This window comes from Syngnathus leptorhynchus, chromosome 10, assembly GCF_054491065.1.
Source record: "Syngnathus leptorhynchus isolate UIUO chromosome 10, UIUO_Slep, whole genome shotgun sequence".
Taxonomy (NCBI): Eukaryota; Metazoa; Chordata; class Actinopteri; order Syngnathiformes; family Syngnathidae; genus Syngnathus; species Syngnathus leptorhynchus.
In genome coordinates this window covers 5,372,394-5,387,964 of record NC_141204.1, presented here as the reverse complement: position 1 = coordinate 5,387,964, position 15,571 = coordinate 5,372,394, and the positions used below count along the sequence as shown (strand labels likewise).

Below are 15,571 nucleotides of genomic sequence, written 5' to 3'. Positions count from 1 at the left end.
TGTCTGAGAGAAATACCTTGCCACGTGATGACATCATGCGGTGGAGCAAAGCACGGACAGGGCCAAGAGTGACTCCACCGTCGGGGCGCAATAATACTCAATCACAACCAGTTTGTTATGTTGCGTGATGTTATCCGCAAGAACAAGGCGTCTTATCTGATCCCAACCATGACTGTACGTGTCGGCGAAGACGACAGCGTCATTCTTTATGTGTACGTAAGAAAACATGACCTTAATTCCTCAAAGCGGCTCGGTAAAAAGTACTGTTCTTCACTTAACATCTGAGCCCTCCTCCCTCAACGCACGCACCAAGTCTTCCCGATGAAGTAATGGTGTGATCTAACGAGGCAGACTCTATTGTGTGGGTTGAAATTAGCTGCCATCACCCAGCTCCCAGTGAGGGTGGTCTCCCCAGGGCGTTGTGGCTGACATTAAAAGGGATTTGTCTGTGAAGATCTGACTCTATTACTGCAGATAATGCCCCCACCCGCTAGACAAGCACCGAGATCACACGGCAAAGTGTTTCCCCCTCACACACTCGTAATCGGGTGCATCTCAATGATCTAAATTTGCCTCGTGTCCGCTTCATCTGCAATGCTCAAGAAGCGTATGTTTAGTCACAAAGATGTTGTGATAGTTGCAGTTAGAGCAAAAAGCGGAGAGAGCACCACCTGCTGGAATGCGGAAAGGGTTTCCTGCACGGAGAGAGCGAGAGAGGATCAGGCTCTCCCCCCATGGAAATCGCATTAAATGCTGCTCAGCGCAGTTCCACTTACAATTAAACGGAGTGAATGGGTTACTATGGTGCACGAGTTGCTGGTTGCAACATAAACGAAGCACACTACAGGAATGTTTTCCAAAGATGAATATGGCCTGAGGCACTGTCTGTTTTCAGATGTTGTTTGTAACCAAGACGGCTTCATAAGACTTCCTATAAGCGTCAGCATCCGTTAACAATTAGCAATTATTGAGTCATTGATGTCGGTTAAAGTTTGAATCAATGAGGTTATGCTGGAGGTTATTACGTGGGACTATAATTAGTAAACTTGATACTGTGTGACAACATAAGCACAACTCAAACATCAAGCAAAAAATGCGAAAAGACATTTTGGAAGGACTGGAACGGATTAATGGCATTTCCATAGATCCGAAAGAGATACAAGTGTTTGGTATAAGAACCGAGTTTGTCGGGATGACTACATTGCTTTTATTGTTATATCAAATTCCAAACTCATGTATAAGCTAAAGAAGAGTACTGCGTAATATATTGTTTTCCTACAAATATTAGTCTTACTTGTATATTACGGACACCCCCCCATGTCATAAATGGCCTTTCAGCTGCGCAAACACCTCAATCAAGATGGACTCTGGACTTTGCCACATTTCAGGGTGCAAACAAAAACACGAGTCATCCTTGCATAAGAGCCCTTCCCCGCTCGTACTATCTCGGACCACCCGACCGGCGGGCTCACCTCGTCTGCATGTCCCACTACTGTTTGGAATGCGTTGCCGGGCAACTGTCTCTGTGAGTACGGCACTGGAGGGAAACTCTGACAGGAAACCTCCTTGGCTGTGTGGAAAATGAGATGCCATTCCAGCGCGTGGTTGTGTTTGTTAGATAAGTGAAGAAAATTGTTTCCTCTGTCAGCCCTCTTGGTTTTTGTGTACATTGCAAAATCGTACTTGTCTTGTAAAGTGTAATGCCGCGATTTTCCAAACAATCAACGGGCTTAATTTGCGCGTGTTGGTTCATGAACTCTCAACATCAGCTCCCTCCTCATTACTATAAGCAGCCTTTAACTAATTAAGCTCCACCCCCTCCCCAACTTGTTATTTGTATTAGTGAGATGGCAAAAAAAAAGAGCCATTAGAAGACCTCTACACTGCTCACTGGGTCCTATCAATTTCCTGTTATTGTTGGCAGTTGAGCTGAAGCCCTAGTATCGATCCCTCGCCGCAGGAGAAGATAAGGTGAGGAATCGAGATGGATTCCATATCTATTATCTAATGGAATTCCTCCTCCCAGAAAGGGCTATAGATTTTCTGCTACTGAGGCTGTGAAAATGTGTGTCCACAAGCCTTTGCTGCTTCCTCACCCGTTTGTGGGTGTGAGTGTCCCCTCTCACAGCACGGCATGGAAGGATGCTTTTTTTTTTCCCCCAAGATGGATTAACGTGCAAAGCAGAGAATGGCTGAAAGTGGCAGCTAGGCTTTGCGGACCGCTGAGGCATTGAAGGAAATGCACTCTTCATGAATGTGGATTGACCCACCGTGTTTTAAATGGCCCACTCAAAGAACACACACCGAGAGTGTTGCATCAAAAATCCAGACGCCCAAAGTGGTGGCACAAAGACGTCGTCGAGCGCACTGGAGACTGAACGCCTCTGTCTGCTTTTTTTGTACAGAATATACACTTTCAAATGATTGCTGATTGCGCAATTACAGTAGTGCCTTGAAACACGTTTTGGTCTTCTCCAAAAACAATGGGAAGAGTCACAACAAACACGAAGTGCAGACCTCGGAACTGTGAGGCACTTAGAAATCGCGATGCGTCCTTGCTGCCAGGATTTTCACAGCAATGGATTCATTTAATATTAAGAACAATTGGATCTGATCAATCACAAATTCCACAAAAGTAATTAACTTCTTGAAGATAAATTAATCGTTATCTTCTCACACTGTGTCAAATTGATACTATTGTTGTGGTCAGCACATAATATGCCAAAAAGAAAAAGAGATGAGCATAGCCACAAAAAAATGGAATGAAAAAGAATCACAATGTATTATAAAACACATACATCAGTCCTCTTCAACCAGATGAGTTGAGAGACTTTCAAGTGCTCTTTAGTGTTGATAACCGTCACTAATTACCTGTGGGTGAGTATCAAACCGCAATGTGTACTTCACATCTCAAATATATATTTTTTTAAATAGTCATTAAAACAACTTCACACCACCATTTGGATACTAAAGGCAGAGGTTAAATGAGCTAGCTGATGAATCAATGATGAAGATGTGGTGCAATGCGACAAGCGAGCAAAGCGCATTTTAGTTTTAAAATAGCTGGAACGGGAAATCAATCCATTTTAAAGGCCGGTATCATTTGCGGCGTTTTTCGAAAGCAAAACCACGTTGAAATGGATTGGCGATGATACAATTGCTGTTTTGTCAGCTCTCTTTTGTTACCCGTGGCCCGGACGCTGGCCTTTATCAGCGCATCAGATAAATTGCGCAGATCATCCTCCGCCTTAATTACAAACAGGCACCGGCTGACCTGCTGCTGATAGCGGCTCTGATGCTCATTTTCTGACCACCTAAGGACATTAAGGGAGAATTTAATCCCGGCAAACAGATACCGCACATTGGTAATGACATCAGCGATCTATCTCGACACATGTAGATGCGAGTCAAATATGCAAAGTTTGAACCTATACGAAGCCAGCTGTGAAGTCATAATTGTGCTAAAGAGGGATGTAGGAAAAACACGCACCCTCGGTCGTCATGGTAACAAAGTCCATACACACTGTATTGGATCCACAGGAGAGGATGCAGTGACCAGTCGCTCATTTCCATTTTAATGAGAGGATGCACACCCCCTCCCTCCCACCTTTGAAAAAAGATTTGACTACATTCCAGAGATCTTAAATAACAGGGTGTAGTAATTGTGATGTAATTAAGGTAATTATAAGAACATGTCACTAATATGGAATTAAGAAATGTGGGAATTGCTGTAAATTGTGAAACATTTTTTTTCATGACTTCTTTAATTACTATGTTTATTTTATTGAAGAAACATCACCAAATTACCAATACCCTTGCGAGGCGCGGTTGTTAATTTCTGCTCGACATTACCAACAACTTTCCTGAAAAGCACATTACAACCTTTTCAATCAATTTGATGGCAAACAGCAAAGGCACTGAAGTCAATTTTACATGCTGTAAATATTTGTTTTTTTTACAAAAATCACTGTGAGCATGGAGGTAGCAGCGGGTAATGTGACGACGTTTTTACACGCCTGCGCAAGCTACTTTCATCGTTTATCGGCGGCGTCATTAATCAAGGAACGCTTGTAAAAAATGAACAGTTAGATTTTTAATGTCCCACCTGACGTACAAATAGTGTCGAAATCAGTATGCGCATCACTGTGGAGTCACTTGCTTTACAAGACAAAAAAAAAAAACAGCCTTCCTGTTTGCATCCATTTACCTTCACCCAAAACCCCGAGACATAAGTTTCCTGTAATGGAGAAGATGATACAGCCTAAGTGAGTAAATGAATGTCATCAGCAATTAGCGGCTGCTATAATAGCGTCAAACAGAGCGGCTACGGCAAAGACAGGTCAGGAGTTTGCCATGTATCACCGGGATTATATCCGCTCCACGTAGAAGCAGGTTAGACGATTCCAGTCAAGGACATCTCAAGGGCAGCCGGACCGAGCGCACACAATGCGTACAAGCAGCAGCTACATAAAAGAGCAGGTGATTCATGCGCATATGGTGAGGCCTAACAATGTGATACCACGGCAACAAGGGCTTGGATCATTCCCCGGAGGGAAGTGCGCTACATCTTGTTGTCTTTCAACCACATCTTTAGTTGGCACTCTGATCATTGAGGGCTGTTTGTTACAACACTAATGGGTTAATGGGATTTTAAATAGGTACACTATGTAGGAGATTAATAATAATAAAAGCAAAATGAGCCAAAGGACGTAGCGGGTGAGAGTATAGGAAAACTGTAGACATTCTAAAAGTGCCGCATTCATCAACTGTACGTCAGTGTCGGAGACTCCTCACGCTTTGCTTTCAAGCCATAGGCGTGTCATCAAGCCAAATGATGAGTCAATCATTTGTAAAAATAGCAGACCCCTATTGAACAATAGTATCAATTTGTGACAAAATTATACATATATGTATATAGATTTAGTATACTACTATGAGTAGACCGCAAAGTTATTGACCCCAAACATTCTGCAAGAAAACTAAAAACTAACACGACAGTAAACAAATTATTTTATAACAGTAAATAATGACTCCATGGGGATAAGGATAAAAAAAATAAGATAGCTAGTTGTGTGAGCACAGAGGCTTTTTTTTTTTTTTAAAGATTCTCCCAAGAGGCTGTCACACTGAGCTAATCTCATCCCACGCGAATAGAGTCTATTAGCAGACAGCGGGTTCGAGGGTAGAAAAAGGTGAGTGGTAAAGCATGAGCATGATGAAGAACGGAGGAGAGGAGATGGATGGCAGGGCAAAGGAGGAATCAGGGAGGGTGTCGAAGGAATGTTTTCTTTAGCCCTCCCACCCCACCTCGACGAGACATCCCTTGAGCTTGTCGTTGTAGGATATGTAGGAGGCATTATTTCAAAATAGCAGCAAGACTAATGAGATGCAAACATCGTACCGTACTCACACTTAATATACAGCCCCTCTGTTGACTATATGAAACACCAACTCTTAATGTGTTTACAGTCGACAGGAAAATACGGACAGCTGAGAGGTTTCCACTTTTGACACCATTAACATGAATCTTGTTGTCCCTGGGTGCACACTCTGGCGCCAGACAAGACAGTTTGTCACCTCCCTGAACATTTAAGGATGACTCTCGCTGCCGAGGAGGGCCGGCTCGGAGGGCCGGCTCGGAGGACCGGCTCGGAGGACCGGCTCGGAGGACCGGCTCGGAGGACCGGCTCGGAGGGTTTTCAAATATTACAAGATCGGAGGACCGGCTCGGAGGACCGGCTCGGAGGACCGGCTCGGAGGACCGGCTCGGAGGGTTTTCAAATATTACAAGATCGTAGGACCGGCTCGGAGGACCGGCTCGGAGGACCGGCTCGGAGGACCAGCTCGGAGGGTTTTCAAATATTACAAGATCGAGCCAGAAAAGCCAACATCATGTGTAGACAAAAACATATCTGATAACAATTAAGCATGTGGCGGAGGGGTGTAAATATGTGCCTCCAATCCGGCTGGAGACTACAAATCTCCCGTCTGTCACTTTGGAGCCTCTGACAGCTGCCTGATGAATGACTGTCATGAAACTGAGCTTGAAGAGCAAAAAAAGAAAAAAAAAAGGTCATAGAGAGAACACATGATGTGTCCAACTTGGCATCCTTCAATTGTTTGTAATAAAGTGTTTGTAATATTGTGCAAATATATTCAGACATATTATATATACAGTTGAACATCGCTGTCAAATAAATATATTGTATGTCCCATTTCCATTTATTTTTTTTCAAAAACAATAAAAGTCTGTTTACAATGACTGACTTCATTTCAATACACACCACAAATGACTGGGGTTAGGACAATTTAGTACCATCAAAATATGTCAAAAATGTAATGTTTTGATACTTTGAAGCAGACGTAGTAATAAAGTCCATGTAAAAATGACGAATCACGTTATGTTTCTTTTATCCGGTAACAGTGGCAAGAAAGGGAAAATGGTGTTTCGTCATTAAAAAACCAACCATCTATTTTCGATCTCTTAGGATGAGTTGGAGACTATTATAGATAACTTTTGGGTGAAAGGCGGAGTAAACCAATCATATGTCAGCATTTTACAAATTCAGTTTAGAGGTCATTATCTGATTTGGTTCACTGGAAATATTTCAACTTTTGTCATCTGCTCGAAACATTACATTCATAATTCAAGATTAATTTTAGGACATAGTGGGAGTAGTTATCACAAACTTACACTTTGTGACACATTCTGGCAAAAGCAGTTTTCCAGCCAATTATTTTTTACAAGAAAGAGCTCAAACTTGTTTTCTTTTCCCTTTTGTGACCCTTGTAGTCAAATAAAAAGGTACATGATAAATAGGTGTTGTTCTAGTGTTATATCCGTCATGTTTTTTTTTTTCCTTTTCAATTTTCAAAACCATTCCAGACAAGAGTAAGGGGGGGGCTTCTCGGTCACAGTGGACACAAGATACACATGTAAGATTGATATTGTTTCGGCTAAAAGGAGCTGTGTTGCGCTGAACGCAGAGCGCTATATTATGATGCTTCTCGCGTCTGTTTGCCGATGCGACCTTGCCTGTCAAAGACTCCTAAGTGGCATAATTGCTGGTACAACCTTCAGGAGGTTGTGCACGCTTGTCCCCCCCATTAGATTGAAGCCACTCTGGACAGCTTGGACATTTTGCATTAATGGCAGCTTCTGTTGCTTCCTTTCGGATCCCCGTCATTTCTCTTCTTTATGAGATGTGTCACATTGATTCCCCTTTGCTTGCCTGGTCCCATGAAGGTAGCCATCAATGTTTAACTCTCAGAACACAGGGCAGATGAGTTTTCATTTACTACAAGTTGACAAGGTTATTATTTCATTCATGCTTGCTAGTTAGCATGATTATGCTAAAACAACGCCAAATCCGTTGAGACGTGGAAAAAAGGAGGAAGTTTAGTGTCGATCCAGAAAGACAAGAAAGATTTTCAAGAGCACCTTTCTACCTCGACAAGTGAGAATAATAATCTCGGTAGCAATTCTGGCCATCATCCGCCACCGAGATTTGTATCAGTGGCTTGGATCAAGCGCAAGACAAAGGCAAATGATGATGGATGGCATCAGCGAGCAGGCAAACGGTAGAGCCAACACAAAGACACCACGGCAGCTCGCTGACCGGGCTAATGTAATCCGGCCCAGTTCGGCGAGCAAAGCCTCCATCTGTCACTGGGAATCCGCAGAGTTCCCCTCCAGGTGGGAGTGTCGTGTCGCAGGGCAAGGGATGGCCTCCTCTGCCGTTCCCAAAAGCGTTCGAACCCATGCCAATGTAGCAGGATCGCGTGACGACCTAATGTATTCACTCTAATTAAACGGCACCGGCCACCACAAGTGCCCAGCTTCGAAAATAGAAACACCAACTGTTTATATCAGAGGATGGCAAGACTGTATTGCGACCCCCCGGTTACCATCTGGATCACCTGGATTCGAGTAAAACCACAGAGTGGCTGATTTTTTATTTTTTTTTTCTCCCCGCCTTAATTAGATGTTGGGAGTTGGCAGGAAATGAGGGGGAAGAGATGAAGGATCACATTTAGTAAAGCGTATCAACATCCTGAATCCCTGGATAGCAATCACATCTGTTACCATCATTTCCACCTTATGAATTTGAATTTTAAAAAGGAAAAAGTTCCCTTTTACAAGCCAGAGAGAAGAAAATGACCTAACAATTTTAAGAAATGATCCAATTGAGGCACACTGCAGTCAAACTGGCTTGAGGGGGACATTTAAAGTCATGCTCAGACTATTTTCAGACAAAGCTAGTGTTTAATATGTTCTCTTTTTGTTGTTCATTTTGTCGTCAAGGGGGCGTTTCCTGGCAGCGGCAAAAACAATAAGTGTTATTGCACCAATGGCGGCGATTGTAAATGTTTACTGACGGCACAAAAAAGTCGTTATTTTAAAGTTTTAAGAAAGTTATTTGCAACTCCTCATTCTGCACTCGCTGCTCCGACTTGTCTATCCCGTCGAGTCGCCCGCATCCACTGTCTTGCCACATTATCGCGGCTGACCCACAAGCACTTCCCTGCCAATTTGCATAAATCACCGTCTCTATCTGCCAGTTACTAGGCAGCCGTGGCGAGAGATGCCCAGAGTCCATGCGGAAACAAGGCCACCTCGGAAAAAAATAAATAAAAGGGAAGCTCACATGCCAGAGTGACAAATGTGAGCAGTTCTCGACTTTGGTGGAAGCTGTGTGCATGTGTCTATGAACAGTTGAAGGTCTACATATTTTTTGCAGTTGACTGTAATGTGATTAAAGTCGAGTCAAAGTCGATTAATTAATAATTTTGTTGATCTTTTGATGAAATTCAACGAGCTGGCAGGTCTCATTGACGGGTCAAAAAAAATTAGGTTTCCCTGTTTGTATTTTAGTTCAGATTTTGTGACTTGGTATTCCTTCACTGAAATGGACGCAAGATGGCAAATATGCACCTGTAATAGTATTGCTATTTATATCTAGGAATGTTCAAACACATTTTTTCGATTGATATCGATTCGAGTATTGACTCTTTGATCACCAATAGCTGAAAATTTCATTTAGCACAGGAACCCAAAACATGTGAACACACAGTTCTTTCTGAAGCAGATTTGATGATATACCAAATTGCCACAGTATAGCGCCAACTACTGGTGAGGTGGACTTACTCAATGTCAGTATTGTAGGTGTACAGATACCTCAAAATAAGACTTCTATAGAAATAAATTGCGAACTCACTTTGATTGAGGAAAACAAAACAAAGACTCACCCATAGTTGCAACCATTGAACGCAACGAAATGGCTGTTGATGAAATTAGTTTCTTCTCTAGGCTGACTGATCTGGAATTCCTCTTCATGTGCTTTGACTTGAGGCGTACTGTAGAGAAATGTAGAGAATTAGAAACATTTTCAAAATATACATTTCTCTAATTAAAGAGCGGATTCTTTTGTGGTGACCCAAAACGAAGGATGATAAATGATGGTGGAAACGTGGAATGGGAGTCATCAACCCATTATGACATCATCAACATGTGGAATATCATCAAACTTGAAAAGGAACACCATGAACCAACCATAAAAGCAAATCTGGGTTGATCATGAATAGGACGTTGCAAACAAACCAATAAATCCACATCATTAAAAAAAAGAAATAGCCCGCTGGAGGCAATAAGACGGGTCGGTTGAATAGGACTGCGGAAAAAGTCGAACTGTGTTTAAATTGCGGTAACAGTAGCCATACCACATAAATAGTCTACATACTATTAAGATCGAAGCCACGATTTCATCAAAAAGTATTTTTTTGTTTTGTTTTGTTTTTTGCTAACCGTGCTTTCAGTCACTGTGTTTTGTGCACAGAAGGTGCCTGAGGTCTGGTGTCACGCTGTGATAATAAAATGTACCCATCACTGACACTGCAGCTGTTTGTGCATCCCCCTACGGACCATCATTCTCACTGCAACACCCGGCCCCCGGCTTACGTAATGCTAACATGCACAAGGGTAGCATGTGGAAGAAAAAGACAAAGAGAGGGGAGGGGGGGGTGGAGGAGTCAGCCGTACAGTACAAGCATTGTTAATCTGCTCACTCAGTCAGGATGAATGATTTTCTTCATTTTGATGCCGTTGTTTTGATGCCGCAATACAAACGAGGTGAACGTCGTACAACCTCAAGATTAGTCATTGCCTTGAAATGACAGCTCACACAGAATTCAGGTGGAAACTTTTAGTTGTGGTTTGACAAAATTCCCTCACACACTTTTGATGTTTGCCCTCTGTTTTTTTTTTCTTTCCCCTCACAGGCCTCGTGCATCAGTAGGTTTGTGAAAAACACCGTCACTGCGACAATATTAGAAAGGATGCCCGCGGGTGGTTGTTTGAAGCTAAACGCCACAGCCAGGCGGCTCCGTCGATAGCGTGCTACACTTGCTAACTGCGCCACGATGAGGATGATGTTGGTCTTCAGCGAGGCTGGAGGGAAGGCAAAGCAGTTTCCATCTCCAGTCAGGAGTGATGTTAAATCTTAATATCGCGGTCGCGGGTTTCAACAGCAGGGCCCGGGAAAATCTAACAGTCATTTGCTTAACAGAGCGTGCAACATTTGGCATGCAGCAACTCAAGTAGTTCATAATGCACTCATTTCAAATTAATATAACCAAAGTCACAGGGTGGCTGGTGTAACCCTTTGCTGAGTTATGTTATATCAGCAGTGTTGTATAACAAACTCCATTCACTCGGGTACATACCAGGAGAACAAAAAAAAAAAAAAAAGACGGTCTCGGCTTAAAATGGATTTTTAGGAGAATCGTGTTGGATGTTTTGGGAGAAATGAGGCTTCGAGCATTGGTGTCAAACTCAAGGTCAAAATCACTTTTTTTTATCTTTGTTTTGTTTTTTGAGAAATCTTTGCATCAGAAGTGTTGAGATGTTGAATCTCACGGCTCATGCCACCGCTGGGATTCTTTGGCACTCAGAATGGCGGCGCCAACAGGCATGAAATCGACGGAAATTCTTCAATTAATTGCTTCTCTCGTATTGGATGATAATTGGAGTTGTATGAGGACAAACAGCACGCATGGCTCATAAACATTTTTAAAATGCGTCATATTTTTCAACTGTTATCACTGTTGGGTATTTGCAACTATCACTCAACTAATTAAAGAATTTTTCCCTGGCAACTTTCCTGGACTGCTTTCTTCCTGATATCCATATTTCATAAGCACTTCTCACCATTACCACCCTCCTTCTCTTCCTCCTTCTAGCCCAGCTCTTTTTTCGTGCCAGTACAGTTGACTGCACAACAGGGAGCAGCTTATATTCTCGGCTCTTCTTAATTATTAAAGCCATCCTCGACACGTAGTGGTCTAATCCATCCACACAACTTGCGGCAGAGAGTGACAAGTCTGCCTTTTTTCCGAGGAATGATTTGTTTGTGCCAATCAACTTTCACCAGAAGTGAGAACTTCAGTGACAACTTGATATGTACAATTCAGTTTTATGATGATACTCATTGGATTTCAGTCGGATTACAATTCACTTTTAATGTCATAAACAGGAGCATGGTGGCCATTGGGAATTTCGAGTGGCGGCTCCATTTCAGGAGATTAATTCTATACATTCTAGTAATCCTTTTATTACTCTATGGCAGCCAGTTCAGGCTGTTCATTGTTTTTTAAAAATATAATTTTTTTTTATTTTTTTTCAGGGGAAGGCTGGGATGAATTACTGGCATTTTCATTCATTTCAATGTTGAAGGATGATTTGGGATGCATATTTTGAATTACAAGCATGGTTCCAACATTTTTTTTGCAAGAAACTTGCATAGTACATACAATATTGACTACATTTCCAACATGCCACATGATGTGAGAAGAAAAAATAAGGCTGGTACACTTTTTAGCACATTTGCATTTAAATGATATCTTAACTAATACATGTGCAAAAATGATGCAATATTACAAAAAAATCATATTAATATTTATGCGGTTTACAAACGCCCTGATGTAAATTTGCTGAAAGTCGTTTAGTCAGTAGGGGTGTGGCGGTCTGTACTCTGCCTGATGGGCTCCTCAGCATGGCCTCTGACTTGGGTAAGGTCAGAGAGTATTGATTTTAAACAGCGTTCAATGAGACTGCAGGCAGCACGGTGCAAAAGACACCACCCCAGAAACAAGCTTTGTTCCACTGTATATTCATGACACGGAGTTGAAAATGGCAAAGCAGGATTTCGATATGACTGGCTTTTCATCCAGCATTGTCGCCCTCACCTTCAAGAAAAGAGCAGCTCAGGACATCCATTGCCCCATCAGTGACGCACATACGCCGCGCTCCATCCGGCCTTTGTGTGATCTGTAAGTAGGAGGGAAAGTAGAATAGGGGGTCTTTAATGTGCATGTAGTATACAATATATCCTTTTAATCAGAAACCCCCCCCCCCCCCCCCCCAAAAAAAAACACACACCCACCCACCCGGCGGCAGTTTGGGATGAGAGTGACAGAGAGCCAGCACAAAGCTAATTCCGCCCCTGTCATATCTGATCGTCTCTTAGCTGGCAAACGAGCGGCAGTAATGACGCTAGCCCGATGGCCCGTTACACATTTGCAGGGCTAATGTTTGATTGAAATCAATCTGTGTTAATATGCAGGTTGGGGGTTACAGAGGGGATTTGGATGTGGAGATATTGGTTTTGTCCAGCTAATGTTTGAAATGAAATGATGTCTCTTTGGGATAACAAATGACTCATTTTGAATACGAGAGCCCGCTTGTCATTTGATGTCCACCAATATTATTTTGGTTTGAGGTCCCACTTAACATGATGTAACATCATGCATGCAAATTGCTTTCTATTTCCTCATATCATGGCAAAGGGTGTTGTACTGACTCACTCAACCACAAAAAGGATCAGGTATTTATTACAATAGAAATATATTGCTGTCATCATATTTGTTTGAATAAAAAAAATATATATCTTGAAATTTATATAATACATTCTCGCTTGGTGTTACTATGTGCAGTGGAAGAAAAATTTATCAGACATAAAATGGAGTATTTATGCAAACTTATAATACTGCTTGATTTATGAAAAGCACCAACTATAAAAAACTTATTGATTTCTAGATTCCAACATTAGCTTGTAATGAGTTAACCACTCAAACCATCGAGACGAACGTATTCCATTTTCATTATTTAAGTGTGAGATTGGCCAGTAAATGAGGAGTTCCACACTCAAACAGGAAGTATCTGTTATTCATTCTAATTTGGCTTTCATTCTGCTCTATGGACTTAACATGAGAGTAACTAACAACATCATAAATTACACATCTCACCAATGCCGGACGATATTTTTCGGCGTCTGAGCGGAAATATGAGCAAATCTTCCTTTTTTATTCACGCCGGTCGTGTTTAATGAATCACTGAGAGATTGCTCTCTTTGCTGCCATTAATCACAGCTTTTCTGTTGCTGATTGAAGAGGCTAATATGAGCAGGAATACCAATGAGCGCAGAGAGGGAAAATGTGAAGCTCACTCAAAGATGGCAGAATAACTCAAGTGCTGGATTTGCAATCCAAACCCGATCTTGTCCCGTCTTTTTTTATATGTATAAAAAATTGACGAAAAAAGTTAATCACAATTTGGTCGTCTTGCCCTATGATACGCATAAACTCCATCAAACTAACGTGCTCCCCCCACAAGGGGCAATTTGGTGTCAGTGTGCAATTGAAAAAGTATGTAAATGAGTCAAAATGGTACTTTTGGGTCGTGACATCATGCAAAGTAAAATTCCAAATAAAAATTTGCTCCGCTGATTGAAGAAACATGGGCAGGACTCTTCAGTGAAAGGAGCATTTTGTTCATGAAATTGAAATGGTGCCACTTACAGTCTTCATGTCTCTGCGAGTTTTATTATTTTTCAGGAGCACATTAGAAGAGGGATGAAAGTCTCATTTATTTCAGTTGTGAATACTTTGGGAAGGAAAACCCATTTCAATACTAAATATTAAAATATGTAAATAATATTAAATATTCTTTCTATACTTGGTTTGAGCGACAACACTTCTTCTGTCCACTGTGCGGTGATCTCCGTTCCCGACCACGATCCCCCCCCCCATGCCCAATCAAAAATGTTTTACCTGCTTTTTTCTTTATGCCCACTAAAGCAAAAAAAAAAAAAAAAAGAGGATTCCAGAATTTTGGAAAAACAGACTGCTTTACATTTAACATGTTTAATCTTTGCATCTATTATAGTATATTAAGTCATTCACTGTAGGATCAAATTATTGCATCTCTGCCACTGCATATTAATATAACATGCAACCTATGGCTTAACACGCATAGCATTCCATCATACTGTCACTCACATCTGCTGCCCTTTTTCATTACAGAATCGCTACACCCTCAATGCGAACACAAATTCAGTGCTGGGGAACACTGCATTTTCCTACTCTCTTCCGTGAAAAATTGAAGGGTTGCAATGCAGGTGACAAGCATCCATATCCATAGGGCCTGTCTGCTAGCATAGAGGGCTAAAAACATCTAAAACCTGTCAACAAAACAACGTCAGGCCTCTTGATGTCAAAAGAAAGGGGGTGGGGGGGGGTGGGAAAGTGAATTAGGATTCATGAAACACAGTTTGCCCTCTTGGAATCATTGGATGCTATATATGGGCACCTAGCAACCAGAAGATATGAGTGAACGTCATGCAGGCTTTGCCAAAGCTGATGGGACATGACAGGACTGCAAAAAAAAAACCAGCAGTGATGATGATGATGATTCCCCCACTGAGGCCAGCAGGGGAGAGTCAGGCATCTTATTAAGATGCAAAGGATTCTTCTTTTAAGCTCCACTTTCTTGTTTAAAAAAATTGTGGTGCGCCCACTTTAAATGCAGTAAGCAGCTGTCCCACAAAAAGCAAATAAAAAAGTAAGGCAAAATGTTTTTCAACTACTAGGGGTTGATAAGGGTCTCTTCTGCTCATGAAATTCAGGTGTAAACTGCTGTAATGACTAAGACATCCCTGTAGATGGTACTGTTGCATCACTTTCCATTTATTGAACTGTTTGTTCAATTTATCATTAGATTTAAAGTACAGCTGTATACAGTATTGGAGCAATATGATAAATTAAGTAACTGACAACTCATTTATTCATGATGCAATGTAACGTTAAGTTGTATTATTTACTCTTACCATTTTCTTTGCCATGAAGTGATGACTTCAAAATAAAAAAAACAGAAACGCCAAAAGTGTCAATGCATGTCATTTTTTAGTTGCATTTTAACTACATTATGTGATGAGCTGAGCCAAAAATTAACAAAAATTTGTGACAATCTATTTCTTATTTAATGTTAAAAAGGAGAAAAAAATCCAGCCAAACAATGTCTATACCTTTGCCAGTTAAACACGACAACTTACCCCAAAGTTTCTCTCTTATTATTCTTCATCTTTACTTCTTGCTGACAGTGAGAATTTTTTATATTTCTGCCGTAAGATCAATATAATGCTCAAAATTTCGCTGGCATGAACTTAAATCGGTAATTGTTCATTGTTGAAAATGTTACAGGTGCCGCTGGTGCAATTACTTGCAATCACGTCATTGG

General features: G+C 41.5%; 1 protein-coding gene across 3 annotated transcripts in view; it reads right to left on the bottom strand.

The window, feature by feature from the left end:
* zmiz1a (zinc finger, MIZ-type containing 1a) overlaps positions 1-15,571 on the bottom strand; it is a 111,164-nt gene extending 95,593 nt beyond the window's left edge. For all 3 annotated transcript variants that reach the window (XM_085921599.1, XM_085921602.1, XM_085921600.1), the window contains exons 1-3: positions 15,387-15,571; positions 12,244-12,325; positions 9,250-9,357 (exon numbers count right to left, since the gene is read on the bottom strand). The gene's annotated coding sequence lies outside the window, so the exon portion shown is untranslated. The remainder of the gene's footprint in view (positions 1-9,249; positions 9,358-12,243; positions 12,326-15,386) is intronic.